This window comes from Panthera leo, chromosome A1 (assembly GCF_018350215.1).
Source record: "Panthera leo isolate Ple1 chromosome A1, P.leo_Ple1_pat1.1, whole genome shotgun sequence".
NCBI classification, from domain to species: domain Eukaryota; kingdom Metazoa; phylum Chordata; class Mammalia; order Carnivora; family Felidae; genus Panthera; species Panthera leo.
The window spans coordinates 207,152,134-207,174,961 of record NC_056679.1 but is presented as its reverse complement, the minus strand read 5'-3'; the positions used below and the strand labels follow the sequence as shown (position 1 = coordinate 207,174,961).

Genomic DNA, 22,828 nt, shown 5'->3' with positions numbered 1-22,828 from the left:
AGAAGGGATAGAGATGACAGTGGGAAGGGGAAGGGGAAGGTAGCTTATTCACCAATGGGAAAAAGAATCCCTTCTGCCTCAGGGGGAAACTGATTAGCAATTTAGAAGTAATCAGTCCCAGAAATACACATTGGAAAAGGCCACTAGGTCTCCTTCCTGCTTTTTCTAGGACACTGTCTACATGGCACACTCCTTGTTGTATTAAGTGTGGTACTGTTTATTTCCACACGTGCAGCGCTTCAACAAAAAAAGGTCCTTCCCCAAAGATTAAGGAGAGCTCAATCCCAAAAACTTCTGAATTCTCAAGGCCATAAACTTTCCTACAATGTCATCGAGGCCTGTCTCCCTTCAGTGGGGGACAGAACCTGGGGTGGGCGGGGCAGTAGGCCCAGAGAAAATCGGCCTAATCGTGGCCTGACTGCCAGTGCCCGAAGCAAGCATGGAGATGTCATGGAGCGTGGAGAGGAGCCATTTGGTAGCTAGGATGCTCCCCCATTCCCAGCTAGTTCCTCCCTCCCCACCAGCCAGTAGATGCTCCTGTGCCGACCTCCAGCCCGCAAAGAAGATCAATTATATATCCCATCAAAGCCATTCCAAGAGCCTTATCAGACATCTTGAAGGCATTTTTGTAGCTGCCTTCTTCCTTCAGCCATTACTTCTGTTTGAGTTAGTTTTTGTCTTACCTCCTTCTCCCCCACTCCTCTGCTTTGCCTGATTAGAGCCAGAAATTTTTTCATTAGGTCACTTTATAGTGTAATAACAACATTTACTATTCATGAAGTCTCCCCTCCATAATTTTTAAGTCTTTCCATGTGTCTGGAAGCTTATTTCTGCTCTTCTCACTTTACAAGTGTGCCTCTCTTCCTTCCAAACACAAACCAAAAAGAAAGAGGAAAAGGTGGGGTGGGGGTGGGGTGGGGGAATGCGGTGGAGATAACATCCAGATTCTTTAAGTGCTTTTAATCCAGTTAAATTTCCCTTTGGACTCAAACAGCTCCCTGCTGAAACTGACTGTGGACCTGAATTCCAGGCTAGGAATTGAGTCAAGAGGAAAGGAAGCAGAAACAAATAACAGAGTCAGCTCTATGCTATGAAAACCGCTATGCTGACTGGGGCTCCATGGTTTTAACCCATTCATTTTTCCCCCCTTTTCTAGAATTCTTACTTAATCTTTCCAGCCAGTTTACAGCAAGCAGGCCAACACCTTTTAAACGCTCCAGGGATTTAAAACAAGTTTGTTCAGTCTCTTGGGCAGATACTTTCTTAAGAACGCGGGTGTAAGACAAAGTTCACATTTTCATGCCAAACGTTGTCAGTCACCAGGAAAAAGCTTCTCGGGGGCACAAACCAGGTCCCCAGCCTTTGTCACAGGGCAAAAATAAACACCCTTGGAGGAGTTAATTAGGTAGTCAGCAGCCAAACCAGCGTCCTACCAGGGTTGCCCACAGAGCTTTTAAACAAGCACACACACGCACACACAAAAGGAGGTGCTTGTTAAATGTCACAAGCTGGACATCTGGAGCCCGACCCCAAAGGTAAATGCATTCCGTGGAAGCATTCCTCGGTTGTCAGGCCACAAAACCGCCGTTTCCCCAAGTACGGTCTCATTTCTAAGATTCCCCCCCCCCCACCTCCACTCCATCCTTCCCCCCCCCACTCCATCCCCCCCCCCCCCAACACACACACACACACACACACACACACTGTCCCGGATCTGCACCCCTAGGGGGAAAAGCAAAGGAGGGGAAGGAGGTCGCCAAAAATGGAGCCACGGGGAAGAAGGCCGGGCAAGCTACTCACGGCCAGCTAGCGCCTCCGCGAAGCGAGCATGACTCCCGGGTGTCGAGCCTCCAGGCTGCCGCGCAGCCGACACGGCGGGCCGCGCTTAAATAGCCGCCGGCCCGGGAGCCTCGGAGCCGCGCGGCCACTCCCGGCGAGATATGGTTCTAATCAGATGCTGGCAGCCGAGGACTCCCCAGGAATGCGCCGGGATGTTTTTGCTGCCTGGGCTTGGTAACTCCCCCTCAACGTGTCTGCTGAGTCTTCCAAACTTAACTGTTTATTAACTCGAGCCGCGGCCACGCACGGCGCCCGGCTCCCCTCGCGCGCGAGCCCCGCCAGCGGGGGGCGATCGCGCCCCCCCCTCCCCAAGCCCCGCGCGGCAAAGAGGAGGGAGGGTGCAGCCGGAGCCCCGGCCTCCCCAGCTGGGGCCGCGGGACAGGGGAGGGGGCAAATAAGGACAGGAAAGGGAAACTCCGCAGGAAAGGGGTGGGATCCACCGGACCTTCGTTTCACAAATTCCTTGGCCGGATTGCCACTTCCAGTGATGTGGCACCCGAAGTCATCCTAACCCGTTGGGGACCTTGGAACAAAGGGCTGCCTTTTCTCCTGACTTTCCTGGCGAGAGGCAGTGGGTCCCAGCGCGGACCTGCTGTTTACAGCGAAATGGGTGATTAGCCCCTTTACAGGCGTGGTCTCTGTGGGGGCACTTAAATTGGTGGGGAATCTGTGTGTGTACATGTAGAACATACTGTATTTAGGTATGACATGACATCCCGATATACAGCTATAAAAACAATACTCTATGAAATTGATATAAACAAAAACGTTCACCTCTATAAAACCTAAGTAAGCTGAACATCTGATACCAACAAAAATTATATATTTCCATTAGCGTGTGCATCTGTGCACAGACACGTAAGATGAACACTCTCCTGCACTGATTTCCACGGTGGTCCCTATACCTCTATGAAAAATATGAAACATAAGAAACATATTTGAAAATGAGGTGCTCAGCACAAGGCATTCTCATCTTGGTGAAACTTACCAAGCTGGAAATTCATTTTCTCCATATTTTAAAATCATGAGCAATTGTACAATATCCCCAGAAACTCTGTCACTTTTTAAGAAATATGAAATTATTCTGGTGAAAAGCATGTCTGTGTTCCTGTTTTGTTTTTGTTTTTTTTTTTAAGTTGGAAACGGTGTGTACTAAATGTGAAAGTGCCAAATTATGAGTTGGACGAGAAGGGGTTATTGATTTCATCGAGTAAGCAACACACAGTGGATTTGCATCTTACCTCTGGAAACTGAGGGTTCAAATCGGGCTCATGGGACACCAAGGATGTATTTTGTGGTCCAAGCCTAGCCCAGCTGTAAAGCCGCAGCGTGATGGGCACTTCCTGCTCTCAAGTAGGTCAGGCTTGGGACCGCCAGGGAGCCAGGGGCACTGAGCGGCACCACCCTGCCACAAGGAGAACACCACCTCTCCTGGCCTCTGCTATTTCTGCCACCTGTCTCATCCCCTCACACCTGAGGGTTCGGGGGTGGGGAAGGTGGTGCTGACAGTTTTCAATGTTGCTGAGATGATTTGCTATTATTAAAAAAAAAAAGGACTTCCTGTGAATGATAAGTATGTAGGCTTTAATCTTAGGATAGTATTTACAACATTTATTCAGAAAACTTAAATTCTGGTACATTTTAGGATATAGTGTTTTATTTCTAAGACCCAGAAGTCCAGAAGGATAGTTTCACCTCCAAGGCCTAAGTAGCTGAAAAAATGAGGCTGATTTCAGGCAAATAGAGGCATTAGCAATTCAGGGGGAAAAAAAGGGTTTCCCTTTTAACTCAATAGGTAATACTTTCTCAACTCAGAAGTGACCACCCAAACCTATTTTTTTAAATTTTTTTTAATGTTTATTTTTGAGAGAGAGAGACACAGACCATGAGCAGGGGAGAGGCAGGGAGAGAGAGGGAGACACAGAATCCCAAGCAGGCTCCAGGCTCTGAGCTGTAAGCATAGAGCCCGATGCGGGGCTCAAACTCACAAACCGTGAGATCATGACCTGAGCCCAAGTCGGACGCTTAACCCACTGAGCCACCCAGGTGCCCCAAACCTATTTTTTTTAAATCAAGACTCTTATCAAGCAATATTAACTTATGTTTGCTCTACCAAATGGAAGGGATATGTCTAAGGAGCCAGAGGAAGAAAATGATTTCGTCCGCAATGAGCTGGAATTTCAAGAGAAGACTTTGATGAAAACGGTCCATTTATGAACTGTGGGCTCACACATCCAGCTTAAAATAGACGGCCCTGTCATTTTACAGAGAAATCTTGAGTCCACAGTGGAGAACTCTGATTTGAAGAGTACTTTTATATCTCTAGGGTGCTGATACTGCTTCTGGCAGTAATTCAGTGTCTTGCTCACAGTAAGAAGAAAAAAAAAGAAGGATGAAAATAAATTTAACCCTTTTAATCTCTGATGGAACACAGTCTCCTGCCCCATCAAAGCTGTTCACTTTTCAGTAGGTCTAAAATGAACTCCCTTCCAGCTGGAGAATCACACCCAAGACCACCCAGATGTTAACCCTGCTTCAATGGTCTTTTCTTATCACCACTGAAATTTAATGTTTAGAAAATTAAGGTAAGGAAAATTTAATGCAATGTTTGAAAAAGTACGGTCCTTGCATGACTTTCCCTTGCACAAATCCCGTCTTCGAGGGAGAAGGAGAAAAAAAAGAAAAAAAAAAAAAACCCAAAAAACCTGACGACTGTGTTCCCAGCCTAGGAAAGGGGTAGTTAATCCCGTGATGGCTTGCTGAAGAATGCATGGTTTATTATTAAAGTAATCTCTTAAGATTTTCCTGGAATGTGCTTCCACAGCAACTCTGCTTGTGCAAGCTATCCTATGTGTGTGTCTTTTCTTCCATAATTAAGCTGGTTTTTCCCCCTTTAGCTCGCAGACCTAATGCTTTCTCTCTCCCTTCTTCTATCCGCCTCCCTACTCCTCTTGTCTCCCTTAAACATCCCATTCTGAATCCTTCCATTTCTCATGAACTGAAATGGAACTTTGGATTTGGTCATAGGTGAACTGTCTGAGCACCTTGGTGCCTTGTTGGACACTTCCAGATGTTCTAATCGAACAAGGACTGGTTAAAGTTTATGGATCTAGTGAGGTCACGTCTTTTCTTTTTCCTCCTCAGTGTCATAAAAAAATGAAGAAAATGGCTATTGTTCCCAGAAAATGTTCTTTGACCTTGACTTATCCTGCATGTTTACAGATACAGAAAAATTGACCCTATCAGATTTGGCTGTTGGCAAGGCATGACAAATATTAGAGGCTTTCCTATTATCTACCTATCTATCTATCCATTGATCTAACTAAAATCTAAAATATCTGGAGGGCAGTCTTACTGAAGGCAACCTGTTTTTGTTTGGTTTGGTTGGTTGCTTTGGTTTATTTTCTTGGTTATACATGTATAGCACCTCAGAACACAATGCTTGGTATTTGCTTGTGATGTGTAGGACTAGTAAAATTCAAATGGCACTTGATAAGTTGGGATGTTTAAAGTGAAGGACTTTAAAAATTCAATATGATAAATTCATATAACTAATTACATTTTGCTACCAGTATAAACTTTTATAATGAGAAGTTATAAAGGGGAAAAAGAATACGCGTATGAACTACCAGTTACAACATCTTCTTTGGAAAGCAATTTGAAGAGTTGTTAAAGATAAAAATGCATAAAATCCTACAAAATGCCAGTATTAATTATTATTGTAGCCAACACTTAAATAGTTCTCCATCCTATGAATAAGAATCTATCCCTAGAAATAAAGCAGAGATGTTAATCACTGCATTGTCCATAGTAAGAACCTGGGAACAAATTTTGTCTGTCAATAGGGGAATGATTGAGTCAGTTCTGATTCATCTGCACTGTGAAATCATATGCAATCATTTAAAAGAATAAATTGTGGAGTTAAACCTTGTAATATGGAAGAATTTCTATTAGGTATTGTTGAGTGAGAAAAACAAGACAAAGAAAAATTTAAAATATGTTTCTGTTTTAGTAATACAAAAAGCAACACCTATCTGTGTGTGTGTGTGTGTGTGTGTGTGTGTGTGTGTGTGTTTGTATGATTATAAGGGAGACTGGAGGCTGGATTGCATTATAGATCACTGGGGACCTGATGGAGATGAGAATAGACAGGGGAAGGAAGGAGGTACAAGTTGTGCAAAAAGGGAAAAAAATTAAAATAGCCTATATGCAGATCTATAGAGATCACATTTGTGCATCTACGTGAAATGGTATATACACAGGTTTGCCTAATTTTTTTTTTAAATACACCAAATGATTTTAAGATAAAGAAGGAGAAGAGTTATAAAAGAAATCCATAAAATAGCTTTCAGGGTGCCTGGGTCACTCAGTCATTTAAAAGTCTGACTTCTGCTCAAGTAGCAATCTTGTGGTTCGTGAGTTCAAGCCCCACATTGGGCTCTCTGCCATCAGTGAGGAGCTCGCTTTGGCTCTTCTGCCCCACTCTCTCTCTCTGCCATTCCCCTGCTCTCTCTCAAAAACAAATAAACATTAAAAAAATAGCTTTCACTGAGGTGTTTTCCTCAAGATCTTTCAAAAGTGAGTTGAGTATTCATCATGCGTTCTCATGATCTCATCTGGCCTTGAGAACAATAGTTCTCCAACATTGATGTTCCCAGCAGACACTCTGGGAGCTTGCGACAAGGGCTAATTCCTGGCCCCAGCCCCAGAGACCTGGACTGGAAAGGCATGTGAGTGGGTCAGCAGGGGGCACGAAGTGCCTGGGAATCTGAGTGCTTACCCACACCTCCGGGTCATTCAGATGCTATAGTCCTGGGTACCACACTTTAAGAAACACTGAGCTCTCCCACAACCAAGGGCATACTCACTCTGTCCTTCTCTGAGTGATGAGAGTTAAGTGGATTGGGCAGAACTGCTAGGATGAGAGGAGGCAGGTGCCATTGGTCTTTAGACATTGGCTTTTCTCTCTCCCATTGGCTCTCAACAGCTTCAGACACTGTCCTGGCTTTGGTGGTGACTCTCTCCCTGCTCCTCCCCTGTCAAAGCTTGTTTTCAGAGAAAGATCTGATATCAGCCATGTACACTGACCTATACCCAGACATTTGCACTGCATTTCCAATCCCGTGTCTTACTGTGGCATGAAAGACACCGCTCATTGTTAAAGAGATCTTAGTCATCAGGAAGAACAGGGACAGATTTTTTTTCCTGTTTTGATCAGGTGAGGCAATTGTCAACTCCACTCTGTACCCAGCTTAAGGTTACCGGAAAGAGAAGAATTAGATGACTTCCAACTCCTAGGATGACCCTCTACTACCCCTGAAGTCATACTACATCTTGGCTTCAAAGGGACCACTGGAAAACTGAGACAGGATGTCATGTAAATGCTTACCTCTGTGATACAGCGAAAGAAAGTGGGATTTAGGATCAGATCTGGCTTAAAGTTCTGGGTGTGTCTTTTACTGACTGCAAGACTTAGGGCAACCGGCCTAACTCCTCAAAGGCTCAATTTCCTTATCTACAAAACGGGCCTTCCCTGTCTCCCGCTCGTGTTTTGGTTTTTGGTGGAAGTCAAAGGAAATCATGTTCAATGAGAAGAGTTTGGAGAATTTGAGACAATATGATAACTGTAAATGATGTTAAAATTATGCAAAAAATACAGTAGTACTAGAAATCATTTCTACTCCCAATGGAAATTCTGCCTAGTCAATCATGTGTTAGGTAGCTATGTTCCTCTGGCTGTGGGGAACTTTCTTAAGGTTGACTTCTCCGGTGGGATAGTCCTTGGACACTGATTTTCTAACATGTTAGTGAGGATCACTTTAACGGATCAATTTCATCCTTTCAAAGAAAGATGAGTAAATTTCTGCTGAGATGGGGATATTAAAACGGGAGAAAAGAGAGAAAATGAGAAAAGGGGGACTGAAGACCAACCTCTTGCCCTTCGGAGTTCTATTGCTCCTACTGAGAAGGTGCCTCACTGTCCACAGACGCTGAATTCAATCCAAAAATCTTTCTACTCTCCTTCAACTTTGGCCACATGCTGGGCCGGGCTGGCCTAACAGCCTCAGTTGTAAACCAGAACAGCCATCTGTGCATCAAGAAGGAATGCTATCTTCTGTAGTCATTTAATACTCAGGCTCAAATTCACATCTTAACTAGAGAACAGGGAGAACCCATGTCTGGACTCCAGAGTAACCCTACTCCCCGATTCTTCTGAAGCTTATATATGTGTGTGCGCCCATGCTTATGTGCAGTTTCTGAAGCAGTGCACCCTAGGTTTCACTGGATTATCAGAAGACCCCATGACATAAGACAAGGTTACATTCCATTGCGCTCTGGGTGTATAGCCACATTCTTTCTACCCATTTTTATCTGAAGATTTTATCTGAGTCTTTTGTACCAATCTGATATTTTTTTTCCTCACAACATTATTGTCAAACAGGTTAGGGCAAGTATTACTGTTTCTAAAGGTTAAGAAATATAAGTGCAGAAACTTTGATTTTTTTCTGTTTACAGAGTTAGGGACAGAGCTAGAACTGTTACTCAGCTCTTCTGAATGATCTAGAATGTATGGCTTCATGCAGTCATGGCCCAAACAATATTATAAGGGTTATTGGCACCTCTGAGGGTTCACTGTATTCTGTCTTGGTCTGTCCACACCTGGAAAAGAGTATCTGTTGAGGATGCCCCTTCAGATGCAGAAGACACTGGCAAATCAGTGCAGGGCCGCTTGGACAGTGAGGGAATATCTTGGGAACTGAGAACTACGGGCTTTGCCAGTGTGGCCTGGCTGAATTGGGCACGCGTATCCAGGGAAAGAGACTCCTTGGGCACATCAGGTGGGTTAGGGAGGGAGATCTGTGAATAGTAGAGCTCTTTCCAAATATCCAAAGGCTTGTCACGTGGAAAGTAGATTCAACTCCTTTCTTTGGCCACAGATGGTAAAAGGGGATCCTGTACCGGGTTGAAGAGTGTCCCTCCCACCCCTAAGATTCATGTCGACATGGAACCTCAGAATAGTCCCTTTGGAAATGCACATACAATTAGTTAAGATGAAGAAATACTGTATTATGTGAGATCTTACCTTTTTGTTTGCCTTATGATACCTTTTGGCCAGAATACCTTAGCTTTTTATTATATCCTATTTTGCATTTGGCACAACTGGGGACCCACTGTGTCTCCAGGTGTGGCTCTGAGGAAAATGGCTGAACTTCTCTTCTATAAAGCGAGAGAAATAATCGAACTTCCTTCACAGCGCTGTTCTGAGGGTTGAGTAAGTTAATCTGTCTAAAGGACTTCAAGTAGCAATTAGCACATGATAATGTGCATTTTTGTCTGAGTGTCTTAAAAGAATAATTTTTCAAATGTTAAGTAAATTTGAAAATGAGCTTACCCTAAACCTCAGAGATTGCACTTCTAAGTCAGCTTAGAGGAACTCCAATTCATTTGCCAAGAAATATGTCTAAGAATGCTTAGAATAACAAAACGTAGAGCAACTTAAGTGTCCATCAACAGAACAGACAAATAAATCGCGGTGCATGTATTCATTGGGAATACTCTAACAATAATAGGAATGACATGAATCTATGACCCAGAACTGCTTATATCAACACAGATGAACTGAGTAAGAAGAACAAGTTACAGATGAATACATAAAGCATGATGCCACTTATATATGGCTTAAAATATGAAAAATAAAATTACTCATTACTTAGAGATACAACTATTCATATAAATGAATATATAGATGCCCAAGAGTGATAAATCACAAATTCAAGATGGTGGTTTCCTTGGAAAGAAGAAAGAAGGATGAATTAAAAGGAGGTCTAATTATACTGGTATTTTTTTCTTTTTCCTAAGGCTTGATGTCAGGTACATGGGTGAATATTGTTTTACTTTTCATCTCTTTACACAGATGCTCATCTAAGCACTTTATAGATATTAATTTACTTAACCTCGTAACACTGCTGTAAGTTAAAACCTATTGTTAGCACCACTTTACAGAGGAGGAAACTGCGGAAGCTGATTAAAGTCACAAAATTACTTAATGGCAGAGCCAGGCTTCACACCCAAGTATTCAGGTCCCAGGGTTTGTGGCTTAACCCCCATGCAATGCCCATGCTCATTAGAATTTTATAAAGAAACGAAAAGGCTGCAGGTGACATTAACTGCCCAACGCAACTTTGGAGTGCACGCAGATCACGTTCCGCTCCCTTGCTCCTGTGACTCTTCCACCTCCAGGCCCCTTGTCCTTCTCTGTCCCCCTTTGGCTTTGAACCTCAGCCCCTGTTTTTTTTTCTTTCCTCCCTGGATCAATGGATTCATTTGGACTCATGTTTCTGGCTTTGATCATGACCTCGGCACACTTTCCAGGACGTCTGTCCCTGGTGTCTAGACTTTGACCATAAGGAGAAAGTTCTGTGCTGACCCTAAGCCTGGGTCTGGACCCGAGAGAGAGACAATGGGAAGTTATACACTGAGCACAACAGTGAAGGGTCACTGAAAAGGAGTGTTTCTCTGAGGAAGGTGTTAAGAATGAGAAGGTAGAAGTAGAGGTGGTAGCAGATGTGTGTGTGTGTGTGTGTGTGTGTGTGTGTGTGTGTGTGTGTGTGTGTGCATTTATTAGATAAGCTGCTATTTTTCAGAAGAAATTCTGGTGAAAGATACAAGCTGTGGGGACAATAGAAACTACCAATAACATTCCAGACAATTTCTACCTGGCTCTCAGACATCAGCACTCCCTCTAACTGGAGCTACCCTGATTTTCCCCCCATGCCAGGGAAAGCATACTTGTTCTGGTTAATATTGAGACTGATGCTTCTCCCATCTTTGGTAAAAGAACATTCTTCCAGGCCAGCACAGGGAAAGAAACCTCATCGCTTGCTTCTGTTGGGAGAGACGCCCAAGCTCCTGAAACCCATGAGTGGGCCTCTACCCAGATTGCTGTTGCTGCAGCCTTCCGTGGAAGAACTGAGCTCACCGAAAGTGTGTTTGTGGAAGAAACACCACCTGGGAAAGTTAGGCTGGGTGTGGGTTTGGAGGGAGGAAAACCCAGTCCAGAACTCCGCAGTTGTTGCTGAAAATGCTCAAGTCCTAAAGTCATTTTGCCAAGGCCGACCAGGAAATGTGTAATCATAAACTTTAAATGTGTTTATCTGTCAAGTGGACGCATTCTGTTATTTTGGTTTATATTGAGGCAGTTTTTAAACTAATGTTAGACATTAACTACACCCAGTAATTTGATCACACTGTCTCATCTCTCTTTTTCCCTCCTCTCTTCCTTCCTCTCTCCCTTCCTCCCTCCCTCTCTCTCTTTCTCTCTCTCGCTCTCACACACACACCTTTATATTTTGTTGTTATTGAATTCGAATTATAGACAACAGTTTGTTTTTAAATCTGGTCTATGAATAAAAACAGCTCAGGTTCACTGTAGCTTATTTCAAGGTGTCATGTGATGTCACTGAATATAGAGATGGAAAGAGATCTGCGCTGCAATTCAGCTCCTCTGAGCCTCTGGCACACCCTGTTATGAGGTGTAGACTAGCTGTTTTCTCTCCTAATACATTGACTACTGAAGGGTCTCTTTTCACAATTTTCCTGGTCAATAATTATAATCAGTCAAATTAATTAATCAACCATCTATAAATGAAGAACATCAAGTAAAGTCTCTCTGGAACACGGTGTTTAAAGATCAGGACCACAGTGATTAGCTACTTAAATAGAATAATGACTTTGTTTTCCTGTCTCACTGCAATATAATGAAAATCACTTGGGATGGAGATTCAGAATACCTACATTAGAATCCTGGTTCTGGCATTAACTATTTGTATGATTGGATAAACTGCTTAAAGTCTCTAAACTTTACGTTTCTACTGTGCGAAATGGAAAACAATGCTTGTGGTACAGGCTTATTTCGAGGGCTAAATGATATAGGGATGCATGTAAAATAACAAATTCTTGGTAAGTACCAGGCCCTATGATAGCTGTCTATGTTAACTGCAGGACAAAGGAAATGGTCATTTCTCATTTTAAGATTTTCTCATAAAAGCAATTCTTAAATTTTGGTGCTTGCCTCCATCCTCTGGAATGAATACTAAGAGGTGACAAGACACCTGATAATAACAGAGATAAGTATTAATGGGAAACAATTTTTGGGACATTTTTGTGTGTTACTCTTATCACCCAATAGCTTCCAAGTTCTGCCACTGCTACCACTATGGTCCAAACCATCATCATTTCTCACGTGGACTATTGAAATAACCTCTCACTGCTTCTGCTCTTATCCCTCCCACAGTCTAGTCCATATAGCAGCTAGTGGTCTCATGAAAAATGTTCAGTAATTTCACACTTTTGTTTAGAACCCTTCAATAATTCTCATCTCCATCAGAGTCAAAGCCAATGTCCTTAGAAATGGCTTCCAAGGCTGTATTGAACTGCCCTCCCTTCCATTACTTTGTAACTGCTAATCTTCCCTTCACTCACTTTACACCCCAGGCCCATTCATATCTCAGACTTTCACACTTGCTGCTCTTTGCCTGGGCTGTCTTCCTCTGGATTCATGACTTCTAAGCTTTCTAAGTAGTTTTGGTAGTCGTTCAAACGTCACCTTCTCATGGAGAGTATTTGTGACCATGGTTTCGGGTTGAGTAGGGTCTTCCTAAAGTTCATGTCCACCTGGAACTTGTGAAAGTGACCTTATTTGGAAATAGGGTTTTTGCAGATGTAATCTAGTTAAGATAAGATCATATGGGATTAGGATCGGCCCTAAATCCGACAACTGGTGTCCTTATGATAAAAGGGAAATTGGACACAGACACACAGGAAAGAAGATGATGTAAAGATGGAGGCAGAGGTTGGGCCAATGCAGCTGGCCAGCCTGGGTACACCCAGGACGGAGGCTGTTAACAGGAGCTAGGAGAGAAGCATCGAACAGATTCTTCCTTGGAGCCTTTGGAAGAAGCAGGGCCCTGACACCTCCTTGATTTGTGAGAGAATAAATCTCTCTTGTTTTAAACCACCTAGATTTTAATAGTTTGTTACAGCAGCTCGAGAAAGCTAACGAAACCAATCAATTTTCAGTTGCTGCCCTACTACCTTATCCTTATTCCCTCCTCTGATTTATGCTTTCCCCATAGCACCTATCCTGACAGAGCCTGATGATTTCTAACTTCCCATAAGCAACATGTTTCATTGACTGTAACTACCAGCAAATCATTGTAATCTTCAAACGTGATTTAGCTTTCCCTTCTCACCTATTCTTGCCAACCAGAAATCTTTATCTTTGCCTCTGTGATATTCCTACTTTAGCGAGGGGAACACCCACTAAACTTGTCTGACTTCTACGGTTCCTCTTGTTCCAGGTTCAACAAAATAGCTGCATGGGGCATCTGGGTGGCTCAGTCAGTTAAGCATCTGACTCTTGGTTTTGGCTCAGGTCACGATCTCATGGTTCGTGAGTTGGAAACTTGCATCAAGCTCCCCACTGACAGTGCAGAACCTGCTTGGTATTCTCCCTCTCTCTCTCTCTCTGCCCCTCCCCTGCTCATTTTCTCTCTCTCTCTCTGAAAATAAATAAACTTAAAAAAATAGCTGCATGTAGTTAGTTACTACACTGATACAGATCCATTAAAACAAGTAAAGCCAAAAAGAGAGGACATATATCGTTTAATTTGAGGATCTGATTTCTAGTAGGTCCAGAATAGGAACCTGTTATATTCTATACTTGGCATCTAAACAGGCTAGACAATGCATTCACACACTTGACAAAATTAACAGTAATTCTTAATGTCTTGTAAAATCCTGATTCCTCTGTCTCAAAAATATCTCTTAATATATTATTTGCTAGACTCATAACCTAAGCAAGATTCAAAAATCAAACAGAAAATTGAATAGTTTGTCTTTTAAATTGTCCATAAATCTGTAGCAGTTTTTCCCACCTTACACCACTCTATTTTGTTAACACCATTGACTTGTCGGAGAAAACTGTCCATTTATCCAGTTTAATGTACCACATTATGGATTTGTTGACATGGTTGGTGGTGTCATTTAATTTGATCTTCTATCTATATTTCCCCTAACCTGGTAGATATATTGACAGGCTTCAGTATACTTCAAATAGACTTCACAGTTAGCTGTGTATTTTCTACAGCATATCACAGAAGTGATCTTTTAAAAAGCATCAGGGGCTCTTGGGTGGCTCAGTAGGTTAAGCGCCTGACTTTGGCTCAGGTCGTGATCTTGCGGTTCATGAGTTCAAGCCCTATGTTGGGGCTCTGTGCTGACAGCTCAGAGTCTGGAGCCTGCTTCAGATTCTGTGTCTTCCTCTCTCTCTGCCCCTCCCACACTTGCGCTTTCTCTCTCTCTCTCTCTCTCTCTCTCTCTCTCTCTCAAAAATAAATAAACATTAAAAAAATAAAATAACTTACTCCATCCCCCAAATTGAGGGGGAATAGACAAAACAAGATTGTTGAAGCAGAGTGATGGGTATGTAGGGGTTCAATGTACAATTCTCTACATTCTTGTTTATATTTGAAAATTTCTGCAATACAAAGAATTAAAGATCACTGGCACCATTAGGTGTTTCATATAGTTCATTTGTTCATAATTCATTCACTCATTCATTCATCCAACATTTGTTTTAATTATTTTAGAGAGAGAGAGCGTGCAAGCAGGGGAAAGAGGGGGAGGGAGAGGGAGAGGGAGCAGCAGACAGAGACAGAGAGAGAGACTCAACGTGGAGCCCAACGTGTGGCTCGATCCCACGACCCCGAGATCATGACCTGAGCCAAAACTAAGAGTCAGATGCTTAACTGACTGAGCCACTCAGGTGCCCCTCATGCAACATTTTCCATAAGCCTGTTACTGCTGGTTTACCACTTGGGTGCTGTCTGTAAAGAAGTCGTGGCTCCACTCCCTAGGATTCCATGCTTAGCTCAGAGAGCTTCCCACATGGAGCTATTTTAAAAACCATTATTCTTTCAGCCTTTAGAAGCCCCAAATTCAGATTCTGGATATCATGGCACCCCCCCTAACTGAAAGAATGGCTTTGTTTCCCTAGCTCCCCTCCAGAGCAGACCCAGACATGCGTGCCGGAGGGGCGCCTTCCAGGATCACGGATCCATGGAGTCCTAATAACCACTGTCCACTCAACATTAGGCCTTATCAGAAGGCCCAGGCCTGGGCCCCTCTTTGATGGCCCTATGTTCCCAAGTGCTTTTTTTCTGGGTTACTGATTTCAGGCTGGAGTCAGATGATTTGCAAAATGACCTGCCTTTCCTGTCTGCTTCACACCACGGGGGCGAGGAGAACAAATAGGTACAAAGTCTGGCTCCTGAGCCCTAGAAAGAGGCCTGTATTGCTGTCATGTGCTTGTCTGATGAGATGTTACAGGGTTTGTTTTTTTTCTTTTTCCTGGCTTGATAAAGTTAAGGAATTAATCTACAAAGCTTTAAGTAGATTTTCTTTTGGGAGTGTCTTTGGTAGTCAGGATAGAGCTGCAAAAGGCAATTCTACATTTTGAAGGTACTGCTGATGTCTTGAGGGTGGGGAGGGCATCACTTCTCTTCCTTATCCTTCTGTCGCTCCAGCATGAGTGGCACCTCTAACCAGGGAACAGAAAAGGAATGGGATAGAACTTTGACCTTCACGAAGATGATGCTGATTATGCATTTTTGCATATAACTTTATAGTTTAATAAACTTTCAAAAATGTTCTCATTGGATCCTTATATCCTTGTTGCAAGTTAGAGAAGTATAATTGTCCTCATTTTGAAGGTGATAAAAATGGGTCTCAGAGAATCAGGGATACTCCTTCAAGTGCATGTAGATTCCTCGTGAAGGTGCCAAGATTCAAATAAATTCTTCTAACTCTTATTACCCTGCCAAGTCAACTTTAAACTACTCGGAATGACCTCCTAAACATTTGATGAAGGAGAAGGAAGAGGATATATATATTAGAGTTTTGAATTATCCCTAATGTCTCTCTTAGCACAGATGCTATTAATTTTCCTATTTTTTTTATTTTGCTAGATGCATACTCTTTTTAATCTCCAAGTATCTTTGAGCATTATAATGTAAAATCATAATGCCTTATGTTTCTATTTTGCCTAAAACACTGTAATTGAATCAGAAAATTATTTTGGTACTACTGTATATATAATAAATGGCACTGTATATATAAGATATAGTACAACTTAGGGCTTTCTCCAAACAATTTGTTCTCCAAACCAGTCGACTTTTTGCTGCATAAAGGTAGGATTCTTCTGCCTCATGTCTGCCATCAAGATAGGACAACTGTCCTTTGTTATTTGGATTAGTATAAGTCTCAGAGCAGTGGTAAGTTAGCACACTTGTCCCTTGTGAAGAAAGATTGCCCAGAGGACATGTGAGGGAAACATTAACATCTCTTCATGGCCATCTGGTTCTTCTTAGCTGAGGAATGCTCACCGGTTATGGCAGTCCTGAGTAAAAGTCATAGGAAGAGATGGAGACTTGGATCCAAGCAAGGAAAACAATGTGAGGGAATAAAGATAGAATAGAAATAGAGTTGGCAACAAAGTACTACACACACACACACACACACACACACACACCAAAACCTGAGATGAATCAGGTGAAAAACTTACTCTTTGGATTGGGAAACATTTGGGGCTGAAATAATCTTTTTGAAGAATTTGTACTATTCATTATCATTGAACAGTCTCCAAACTGAACAGCCATATAGGTCTGGACACAATAAAAACATTTTTTAAAGCCATAACAGTATTTTGTTAGTTAAAGAAGGAAGTAAAGATATTTATCTGAATGGATCTTCTTAAAATATAATGGAAGATGATATGTTAAAGAACACAAATGTTAATGAGGACACAAAGATCGTAAGATAATTTATTCATGGCAAAGAAGGTTCAAGTTCGAGTTCCTCAGTAGAGAAGGTCTTTTTTCCACTCCAATAGAGGGTACGCTGGCCTGGGGTATAGCTGACCTTGTGGCTCATAATGGCACAGCCACTACTTTGTGTCTTATGGCAAATAACTACTCTGTGTGTGCAGCATTCTTCAGTTTGAAAAATACTTGCCCTGCATACGATGATAAAAGATAAAATTTATCATGCCAGAAATGTTGTATAAAATCATATCATTACATATTTTGAACACAAGAAGAGGATTAAACATTTTGCTTTCAATGGATTTATGTAAGTCATAATATATCTTAAATTGCAAATAATTTGACAATGCTCTGAGCTAGTGATCATCTTACTTTTTTAGGGGAGCTTCAACATGCTTAGTCAGTAAGATATGTTTATTAACCCTTCTCCAAATTGCAAACACCATGCAGAGAAAGATAGGTATTATTTGCACTGAGTACACAATATATCTACAGAGTCTGAATAAATACATACCCCAAAGCAATTCTCATTGTGAAATTAAAAGTGGATTATAACCTGTTTAATAATATTAGATGCTTTATATTTGTCTCCTAGCAACTAAATAATATGGATAAGTAAAGAAATTTTTTTAATATGTCTTCAATCATTATTATAATTACGTATAGAGAGTATTTGAAAAAGTATCTCCAAATATATAATAATCTCTTAGTTATAACATAAATATCATGCAGACCCAACTCCTGAAATATAGAGCAAGCAAGCCAGTATCCCAATTAAACCTTCTAAGAAGTAATTAAGTGGAATAGATTTTTTTCTCTCATTATGTCTACAGGTGATATCGAATATTGAATAGACTTTTTAAGTCATCTGATAGAATTTCTCACAGAAAATTTATTCTGGCTTATGTCCCAATTTTACTCTTCCATACTCCTCTTTGCTCAGTGTCAATAGAAGTTGAATTTTCTAAGAACAAAACACAGTTTCTCCTAAAATTGTTAGATTTTGTCACATAACACTGTATACGACTGATTTAATAGAATAAGAAACATTCTACTTCTTGGGGATACTTTTTGGAACTTATTAAATACTAATCAGTGTGTCATGAGTTTTTTATCTAGATACCAGGATTTACTTTCTCTTCAGCTTAATTTTATATTTATTTTTGAAAGGTGGGGTGGGGTGGGGAAAGAATATCCCTTAAAAGTTACTGAAACATTCTAACTTGCTATTGAAACTTGTGAACATTAATGAAAGCTTGGAAAGTGACACCTTGCAAAAATATTTCAGTCATTCGGAATAAGACTGGAAACAACATTTCTCCAACATTTACCTCTGGGTAAAAGCTGGAGGCCTGGACATCCAAACAATGCTGTGTCTATCAGAAAGCAAGCCGAAAATGAAATGGAAATCGTATTTGCTTTCATTTCCTTCCCTCCACATGAAAGGAAGGAAGGAAGGAAGGAAGGAAGGAAGGAAGGAAGAAGAGAAGAAGTAAAGAATTGAACAAAAGCTATCTGGACATACTTTAGAAATGCTGCGTGCATATGTGTGTGTGTTTATGATTGTGTGGGTATGTGTATGTTGGATTTCAGCTAGAGAGTATTTTCTACATCTCCACAATTTCTACACCAGCTTGAGACCAAATAATATTTAATCACTTCCATAAAAATGCCAAAATAAGAAAAACATGCATGAAAAAGACAGCAATACGAAGAAGGCATGCTATATATGTTATAGCTGACCACAAACATCATTCACAAAACAAGCAAGCGGCCTAACCAGGAATTTTCCAAATGCTTGTTTTGGGAGAAGTTAACTCCCATACAGACAGCTTTAAAATAGAAGAGGAAAATGACAGGTTAGTGCCGACCCTTTTAACTGATTTCTCCCTAAAATAAAGACAGCATCTTGAATTAAAATGCAAGTCCTTAGAGCGTGCTTACGAGAAAGCATCACATATACAAATAATAGTTTAGCACGCTGACCCTTTTCACAGAAACAAAAACCCGGTCCGGACCAGGAGGAGGCCTCTGTGTAAGAGGCTATTCCTGCCCTTCCAAGCTGGCCCACTTCTTCCTGGTTTTGGAAGCTTTTCCACTTGGGACCCTTGTTCCTTTCTCCTTCTGGTGTTTTTAGAGAATGACAGAGTTTATCCAACAGGAAATAATAGCATAGTTTTTGCAAGACCTCTATTTCCCCACCACTGGCTTGAACAAGAATCAGGACTACCATGTGGTGCTGTTGAACTTCGCTAAGAGAGCTTTGAGGCATACACACAACATCAGTCTGACGTTATGTTAGTTACGTTTGGGGAAAAGTGGAGAGGTTGGAGTCCGCACAGCTCTTGGAACCCTGGACTCTCAGGATCTTAAAGGACCTTGGGGGCCATCCAGCCCCGTCTCCCACTCTCTACTTACATTCCTTCCCCAACACCACTTCTCCCTGCCCCAACTTACCCTGGGCCACTTTCTGCAAAGGGGATCTCCTGAGCCATTCTATCGTGTCCTTACTTAGGCTAAATACTTTTTTCTGTTTGCTCCTCATCAAACGCAGACAGAGTATAAGATGCTGCTTCCTTCGGCAAGTTTCGCTTACCTTTCTTTTAGGCTCCGAGACATTGCATAAAACTAACCCAGATGTCAGCTGATGTATTATGAATTTAGAATGGGAACCTCGAGTTCCTTCCTGTCTCTCCGTGGATTTTCAGGGGAGATGATTTACAGTTGTCCTGGCCACTGCTGGCTTGAAGCTGTTGTTTCTGCTTTTTTTTTTTTTTTTTTCCAGTTCATGGTTTTTACTCTGCTGTTCCTCATCTGCCACTTCTTTTTGTACCCTGTCAAACTCAACATCCTTCCTTGATCAGTGCTCTCTAACTCCCTTAGGAAATACACCTAAATCAAGACTTTGGGTGTCTTTTCCGAAGGTGTGTGGAAACGAACGGGATTTATTTTGACATACATATATTGACCTGTATATGAGTTAAATATATATTGTATTGTGTTAACAAATACGAAAAATACATATTTATTTGTTGTGACATGTATACCACACACACGTGTATTTGAATATTTGACATCCCAATGATTAAAAGTCTTACTCTTTGTTCCTTTGCAGAGCCATACTTTTTCTTATCCTCAAATTCCTATTTTTTCCTGTGCAGAGTGGTTTCGAAATGCTTTTTGTTTGCTCCCTCTTGTCTTCGCAAGCTTCTAAATTCTTGCTGGTGACGTGCTGAATTATCTTTATTTCTTTCAGTGCCAGCCTCCTCATGCCCTCAGCTTCTTACCACCCACACCAAAGGTTTATTGTGACATTTTAAATAAAACTGCTTCCTTCCTTGGGGAGGATACCAGCGTTGGAGACTCTCTCCAGGCCTTGCCTGGGGGGAATGCATTTGTTGAGAAGGTTATAAGGAAAAGGGAGGAAACCGAACAATCAGTCAAAGAATAGTAAGTACTGGATTAACCAACTGGACCTGCTGCTGAGGGCGATTTTTAAAAATCTGAGTTGTTGGCTCAGTTGTGCTGTGTCAAACATACAAAAGTAACAAAAAAAAAAAAAAAAAAAAAAAGTCCTTCTGAGCCGCAAGTAGAAAAGTTGACCCTTATCTAGATTAAAAATCTGCCCCGGGGCACCTGGGTGGCTCAGTCAGTTGAGCATCTGACTTAGACTCAGGTCATGATCTCACGGTTTGTGAGTTCGAGCCCCCATATCGGGCTCTTTGCTGTCAGCACAGAGCCTGGAGCCTGCTTCGGATCCTCTGTCTCCCTCTGTCTCTGCCCTTCTCCTGTAGGTTCTCTCTCTCTCTCTCTCTCTCTCTATCAAAATAAATAAATAAACATTTAAAAAAAAAACCAGCCAAAGCCTGAAATTGTGCGTATAAATTCCATGAAGTACCAGTGACAGCATCTGGGGATCAGAGTGCGAAAGTTGGGATCATGAGCGAAAGCTGCCTGGATTCAAGTGTTCCAGGCATCTTATTATTCCAGCTTGGCTTATGATTTTCGAAAATTTAACTAAGGCCAAAAATAGTATGAAAATAGAAGAAAGCAGAGAGTAGGTGTTAGCTAGGAACTATGACTGTGCAACTTTAATTTTTCAGGAGAGCTCTGACTTCCAATGTCTTTCTGTCTCTCATAATGTTCAGATCACGCTTATTGATTTATGGCTCAGAAAATATATTTATTCCATACATGAGCCTCAGGAATTACTCGAGCTACAACTTTGCAAATCTAAATTGCAAATATGGCACCGAGTTTAAGAAGACATATTGAACTCACATGTTTACCCCCTCTGTCTCCCAAGCCTCCACTAAACTCAAATAAATAAAAGGCTATCAAACCTAATACGACAAAAAGAACAGAAGAGGGCTTCAGCAGGCAAGCTATTTGAACAAACTGCTGGGTGACAGACATGGATGAAATTGTAGACGTTGACTTCTTAGGGCAGGGGAATCCAGACCTCATGTCCACACAGGTAGCACAGTAACTGTGGTGAAAGCAGTTCACACTTCAGAACCCTGGAGAGGCTTAGCTCCCAGCAGCAGCCAGTGTGGTAGATGGAGGGTTGAGGCATGGGGCTGGACCCAGGAGTAGATGGGAAGATTATATAAGTTGGTCCTGTCCAAGGAATGGAACCCTAAAAGGTCCTTCTAATTCCCCAGCGCCCGCCATGAACAGAACATTCATGCCTACAACACTTCCCACTTTGCCCATCATTACCATGAACATCATTTATTAACTAGAGAAACCGGATGGGAGTGGCTGGTGATTCAAAGACACCAGACACGGTGACAGATGAGTGAAGGCTAGAGTCATGACGCAACACAAGGGAACTAATAAAAGTCTGCTCTTATTAGAAGCCTCTAGAATAGTTTAATCCTCCAGTCCCCTTTCCCTTCACATGCACATAACACCACAACCAGGATGCTGTCAGAGGTAAAAGATTAGAGGAAAGACTAGTGGTTTGGAAACCCTGACAAAATGGCCAGGTGTCTGTACAACCCCCCTGCAGGGAAGTCAACTAACCCTGTGTGTGTGTGCACGTAGCTTCCACTCAGATTTTAAAGTCCCACTCTTAACTAGGAACAACCTTGGATCACCAGAAAGTTAAGGTAAGTCCTCATCATGAAGAGAGGAACCAAAGTAAACAAGGAGAAATCAGGGGGAAAAAAAGAAAATGGAGATAATGCAGGGATCATGCAGATGCTAAAAATGTTTATTAATATTCTTTGAGAAGAATATTCTTGGGAAGCTATTAAGTCCGTAAACAATAACAGATTGCTGTAAAGAAAAAAAAATAAACCCAGGGCACCTGGGAGGCTCAGTCGGTTAAGGGTCCAACTTCAGCTCAGGTCAAGATCTCATGGTTCATGAGTTCGAGCCCCGTGCCAAGCTCTGTGCTGACAGCTCAGAGCCTGGAGCCTGTTTCAGATTCTGTATCTCCCTTTCTCTCTGCCCCTCCCAGCTCATGCCCCGTCTGTCTCTCTTTCTCAAAAATAAACATTAAAGAAAATTAAAGAAAGAAAGAAAGAAAGAAAGAAAGAAAGAAAAAAAGAAAGAAAGAAAGAAAGAAACCCAATAGAGTTCTCAGGAATTAAAAATACAGTAGTGCTACTTCTCCCATAAAAATAGGAGTAGTAGCATTGGGAGATAAATTCTAGGAGTGTTCCCAGACGTAGAACCATAAGATGGGGAGACAGAAATTTTGAAGAAGATAAAAATCAAAGATCAATCTCAGAAGCCAAAAATCTGACTGGTGGAACTTTCAGAAAGAGATACTAGAGGGAAAAAATATATAATGTACTAAAGAAAATATATCAAAATGGATAGATAGCCATCTCCAGAAGGAAAAAACAAAAGTGGTTATCCAGTACAATGATGGTACAACTTCAGAAGCCAAGGCAGAGGGAAGATCCAAATCATTATTCATAATTAATCTTATTCTCACAAAGAGAAAGTAAGACAAATGAAAATAAAGGATTTACCTGATGTTGTCACTTTATGCTCAGGCTCTTCACTGATTTGCCAGTTTCCTCAGAATCAGTTTTCATCTCCTGCACACAGCAGACCGGGCCGTTCAGGAGCTGCTTCTAGCTCACCTCACT

At 41.7% G+C, this 22,828-nt stretch overlaps 1 protein-coding gene across 4 annotated transcripts in view; it reads right to left on the bottom strand.

Annotated features, from left to right (window-relative positions):
- Positions 1–19,270, bottom strand: part of DAB2 (DAB adaptor protein 2) — a 69,482-nt gene extending 50,212 nt beyond the window's left edge. For 3 of the 4 annotated variants that reach the window (XM_042951500.1, XM_042951535.1, XM_042951527.1), the window contains exon 1: positions 1,801–2,209. The gene's annotated coding sequence lies outside the window, so the exon portion shown is untranslated. Of the gene's footprint in view, positions 1–1,800; positions 2,210–19,178 lie in introns of those variants that run through there. The other variant, XM_042951519.1, reaches the window with a different exon arrangement.
- Between the last annotated feature and the right edge of the window lie 3,558 nt (positions 19,271–22,828).